We start from the raw sequence: 6,037 nt of genomic DNA on the forward strand, positions 1-6,037 counted from the left end.
ACAAGATTTTGCAAGAAATTGATGCTGTATCCTACAGATTGCTTGGCTAACTTCTTTTTGGCACTATCAGAATATTCTATAAAAAGGTTGAATATGTGCTTGAAGATTGTAATGAGGTTCTCGTCAAAATCAACAAATTTGTCGTCAACAAAGAAGGCTTAGTATGTGTGGAAACGTTGTGTATGCCTGTTACTAAACCAGAAAGATTTGAGTTGGATGCTTTTGAGTTAGATGAACCTGAAGATGCTGGCAGGTATGCTTTTATTAGGTTAGACTTTAGAAGCTTAATGATTATGTAATTTTCTTCATACTGCTTCTCTGGAAGAAATTATGCTTAGAGACAAAGATATTAGAATTGTTTCACTATTTTACTTTTATAGTAAATGTAATCTTATTCTATTGTTTGAGTAATACACTATTTTACTTTTATAGTAAATGTAATCTTATTCTATGCAAAAGACATAGTTCGTTTCCCTTTCCAACAGAATGCCACCATACTTTACTTATTGCACACTGTGTACAGAGGCAGAGAGAATCTCCCATTACTTACTGTGCACTATGTAAGTTTGATTTGATCACCTTTCTTTTTCTTTTTGTTTATAAGCTCTTCTATCTTTACTAACATTGTTTTTCTCCATGTTCTTCCTCTGACCTTCAACTCCTATTCTCAAAATAAAATGAAAATGCGTAATTCCCTTAAGCTGTTGGCACTCCCCTAATCCCTTCTCAATCCTCAGGTTGCCTTGAAATTGTGGAAACTCCAAGGATGTTAGATGTACCTGAATCTCAGGATTTTGACATTCCAATTTTTATTGAGATAAAATCCTTTTGGAATCTCCCGAAACAAATGAAGTGCCTCATTTGATGGATGAGGTAAAGAATAACTAAATGATGAAAATACTCTTTGACATTCTAACAGGCACACTATGAGTGGTTTGCAATACATTCATAATTGTCTCCACACAAACTCGCATAAAGAAAAACCATATTGTTGTTTGATCTAGGAACTTTGAATTGGTATGAAACTTTAGATTCTAAGATAGAGGAAACTTATCCTAGTACTAACCCTTTGTTTCATTATGTCTGTCTCAGGAAACAAATTCATGTGGAACTATATAACCAATCAGAATTATGTAAGAACCCTTGCAAATCTCCAGTTAAGTTTTATTAAATTCTATGTTTTGCTTAATAGTGCATGATTTCTTTATTTTTTTCTCTTTAGTAGCTGGCTTTGGAAAGTTGTCAGTTTGATTATTGCTTACAAGATTGGCTTATGATGGTCTTCTTTAATGATGTACCGGAAAGTTGCAAGTTGCCTACTTCAGAGTTTTCGGTGTGCAAGAAAACAAAGAGAGGAGGACATTGTAAACTTTTCACAAGTTTTTGTAGGCCAGGCACGGAAAGAATCTGCACTGCTATTTAATGAAAAGATTGGTGACTTCTGTAAAAAAAAAAAAGTTTGGTGACTAATTTTCTTATGGCAGTGATGCAGAAACTTGAGTTATGTTTTCTTGTCTTACTACTCTGCTTTTTCTGTAGATGACATACTTTGTTAAAGGATGAAAATTTGTTCTTCGTAACTATCAATTCTACTTTTATCTGAGTGATGATAACAGGAAAATGTGGAATTGTCGTTGTCCAGTCGGTTTGTTTGTCAAACAATAGTGATGTACTTCTATAACTTTTTTTAGGGTGATCGATGCCCTTTCAGTTAATGGATCAACTTTGTCTGATTGGAATATAAGTATATCAATCTCCAATGCAACGTGGAACTTATGTTAGTCCTTTTGCTCTTTCTTAGCAATCATATTTTGTAGCAGCAGAATAATTCAAGCATGCTTAATTATGAACTTCTTAGGCGATAGCCTACCAAAAAGTATATTCATCTTGATGCTATAATTTGTATCAATTAATTTCTTTTAAGTTATCCTTAACTGTATATTCTCATACCTGTACAGTCTCAGGATTTTTCTCGTTCCGGTGTGATTCACATGAGGTATTATAGACATCAAGAAAATAAGAAAATAAGCAGGGAATGAAGGAAGACAAAAAGAAAGAGTGTATAATGGAAAAAGACAGGGACATCATGATAAAACAAAAAAAAAAAGTAGTTGTTGATATTTAAATGAAGTTAATTTATCTGACAGGCACAATATCCTTTCCCATGATGGGAGACATATTACACTCTTCCACGATAGCCTTGATGTACCCATGGACCAAACTCATTAAATCTGTGAGTTAGCCAGATTAGGCTTGGAAAAAAACCACATTGAATGCTCTACTTGTTTTAAGGCTTGTGGCACATCCTGATTATTGGTTAAACCAATGGTGTACAAGCTATGACCCTTACGTACATACCTATGGTTATTATATTTGATATCTAGACATTTAAAAATATCATGATATCGGTCCTTTAATTTCTTTCCCCTCGTTAGTCACTCAATAATTTAATTTTCTAGTAAATTATTTTGTCAATATTTTAGAAAGGAATTCTTGTTCATATTTATCCTATTTGACTCAAATACGATTGTTTTAGGTGAGAGATACAAGGGATATTGAAAAAGAAAGTTAAAAAGTAAAAGAAGACTAATAACAAAAAAGTAAGAGGCTTATTTAGTAAAAATTAAAATTTTGAAAACTTCTTTAAAAGATAAATAGTTTAAAACATCTTTCTAGAAATAGTTTAAACTTCTTTGAATAGATTCTCAAGTCTACTTTAGGCCTAAATATGCTTTTGGTCCCTGTAAATTAATGTTTTTCTGGTTCCTGTAAGTTCATTTTTCTAATTTTAGTCCTTGTTCGCTCTTTTTCAATTTTTGTTTCTGTAAGATATTGTGCTCTTTTTTTGTTCCTACTGTAAGATATTTTGTTCATTTTTGAAAAACATAAACTTACAAGGATTAAAAATGAGCAAAAAACTTATAGGAACCAAAACTTGAAAAGCATAAACTTATTATAAGGACTAAAATTAGAAAAATGAACACAATGACCAAATATCAAAAAACACAAACTTAAAAGGACCAAGAACATATTTAGGCCTCTACTTATTATATGAATTTTCCATAAGGAACAAATTTTGAGCCAAAACAACAAGCACACTTCCATTCTCACTTCTTTTTATTTTTCCTGTCAACTTGTATGATTTTTCTTATTTTTTAATTTTATCCAAATCACTTGGTTCTTTTTATATAATTTTTGTCTATATGCCAAGGAAATTCAGTAAAAAGTTCAGCTTAAAATTCACAGTGACAAATTCCCAGTAATTTTTAAAAGTTCGTATGTTCAAGCTGCCAGCACCAGCGATTTCAGACTTTGAATTTTTTTAAGCATGGTATATTGATTTCCTTTGGTTTACTTTCAACTTTCCTATGTATGTTAAATTCACTAGGCCTATTTACCACAACTTTAGGAGTTCAACATTCACTTAGGATCAAAATTTCAGCCAGCAATTCAATCACCAAAACTCAAATTCACAATAGACACAATCATAAGGAAACCTAAAAGTTCAAGAAAAGGTTCACAATCAAAGACTCTCTAAGAATTATGCATGAACATGTTAAGGACTAATTAACATGCAAGATTTGACTCATGAACAAATGAGTTAGACAAAGAAACAAGAAAAATAAAATTCAACACAACATAAGGAATCTTACGTGACAAGTTTCATGACTAGACATGACTTTTATGACAAAACTACAATAGGTGAATATGTCATTCTAGATTTTTGAGGTTTTCTTCTACTTTAATGTTTTTCTAAGAATTTTATGGTTTAGGTTTCAGCCAAAAAAATTGACAATATAAAACTCAAAGGAACCTAAACTCAACACAATTCATGGGTCAAGAACAAGAACAAGGAATTTGAACCATAGAAAATCAAATCTAGCTTCTATAGCAAGCTTAATCGGTGGAACTTCTAAAAAATTATGTTAACAACATTCAGCACAAGACACGTGAGGAGATACATGGAGAGAAACGAAGAAACAACAATGGAGGAGAAAGTAAAGCTGAAAATTAGTGGAGGTTTAAGGAGCACCTACTTGAAGCTCTTGTGCTCTGATACCACTTGTTGGAAGCTTGCTTATGAAGCTTCTATGGAGGCTGGATCTTTGAGCTTCAATAAGGTCCTTCAATGGTGATTTTTAGCCATGGAATTGCAGCGAAAGATAAAGGAGAAGAGGTTAGAGGAGACGTCATCCACTAGAGAATAAGTCATGGAAGGAGAAGCTTCACCACCAAGAGAGTGACTTGGATAAGAAGCTTAAAGAGAAAGCTTCAATGGAGGAAGAGAATACCAGAGAGAGAGGGGGAGGAGGGGGGGGCGAGGTGTGGGAATTGAAGGAGATTAGAGAGAGAAGTTGAACTTTGAAGTGTTTCTCACAAGTTTATCATTCATCAAAGTTACGACAAGTGTTACTTTGAAGATGTTATATAGGTTTTTTCAATGCCACCTGGTTAATAGGAACAAATAAAGATTCAAAACAACAAAGAAGGTTGACAAGGAAAAAAGAAAACAAGATGGAAATTACGAAAACATAGGAAGAGGATATGATGTAAGTTAACAAGATTCAATGATGGTGGGAATAGATGTGATTCGGGAACCTACCAGCCAAGGTGAGATTTTGTTTAGAATTTGTAAAACAGACGGTACAGAAGAAGGGCTTAGATTCCTCAACATTTTGAGGCCATGTAGGGTGTAAAACATATGTTCCCTTCACAATGCAAACATATCAGGATATACTCGTGAAGATGCTGATGAGTTCATTTTTTGTAGCTACAATGGACACAACTGGGTATCTTCCAAGGTAGAATGGTTTCATGAGTAAAGAACACTCCAAAGTGAATCTGAAGTTATTCCTTTCTTGAAAGCATCAATAAGTGACAGTTTTTTCAATCTTGAAATCAGATTTTACCTTTTATTTTAATTTTTTATTTTTTAAACTTTTAGATAACAAATAATTACGAAAACAATCTTAGTATTGTACACCAAAATATTTAGGACAAAAAATCTATTTTTTTTAATGTAAATTAATTATTTCAGGGTATTAAAGAAATTTTATACATTTAATTAAAATAAAATCTCAATTTTCTCTCCACCATAATTCATGTATCCTATTTCTCTCTCCTTAGTGATCACATTCTCGGTTCCCGTATATCCTTTCTCTCTTCTCTGTATCTCATCAGCTCACAGATTGATGCCGCACTGGGCATTGTGAGTCACAACGATGACTTTCAATGCGGTGTTGGACCCAAATTCAGAGTCTCTCTGGTGGAGCACGCTGTTGCAGCGTGAAAATTTGGTGAAGAGAGGATGGAGGGCATATCCAATGTGCAGTGGGAAAGGATATGAAAAAAAAAAACTAAGAGGGGGTAGAAGTTTCTGACTGTTCAGAGTTGGAAACTGCACAAACTGAGCAATGCCGGTGTGACGAAAAATGGTTATGACCAGCGATTGTACCCGCTGGTTGCGGTGGTAAAACCTGTGGGTGAGAGTAGAGAGAGAGTGCAAGTAAAGCAGAGTAGAAAAATAGATAGATGAAAGAAGCAAGAATACTCATGGTGAGTGCAAAATTTTGCTGCTGAATTGCAAAGATAGTCACGAACTGATGGTGGATGGAGCTTGAATAGTTTACTAGGTGAGGGAGACAAAGAAATTTGGAAATTTTGGATGAAACTTGAAGATGTGGTAACATACGAGAGAGAAAGATACCTTTGGCCTAATTATAGAGAAAGTGTGTGAAATGTATTTCCAAAAGAAAGGACAAAGGGTTGAGAATCTCTATCACATGCATGCTGATTTGTAATAGTGAGCCACAAATTCATTAACATGAATTTTAAATGTAACACGGGGAAAAAAAACTAAGAAAATACTCTTTATAATCACATACCACATTTTAATTTAGACATATAAAATAGAGACATTATAGAAGAATGTAATTTCAATTCATTTATAAAGTAACATAATATAATATATAAAAAGATTACTGCAAAACTATATATATAATCTTGTTTTATATTTTTCTGGTCTCTTCCAACCTTG

General features: G+C 33.2%; 1 long non-coding RNA gene across 1 annotated transcript; it reads left to right on the forward strand.

Moving 5' to 3' along the window:
- The first annotated feature begins 460 nt into the window (after positions 1 to 460).
- On the forward strand, positions 461 to 1,317 carry LOC121174224 (uncharacterized). The gene is made up of 4 exons (XR_005890119.1): positions 461 to 560; positions 738 to 873; positions 1,093 to 1,133; positions 1,223 to 1,317. It is a non-coding gene; the product is annotated as an uncharacterized lncRNA (long non-coding RNA).
- The last annotated feature ends 4,720 nt before the right edge of the window (positions 1,318 to 6,037 follow it).

Source organism: Glycine max, chromosome 19 (genome assembly GCF_000004515.6).
Source record: "Glycine max cultivar Williams 82 chromosome 19, Glycine_max_v4.0, whole genome shotgun sequence".
NCBI lineage: Eukaryota > Viridiplantae > Streptophyta > Magnoliopsida > Fabales > Fabaceae > Glycine > Glycine max.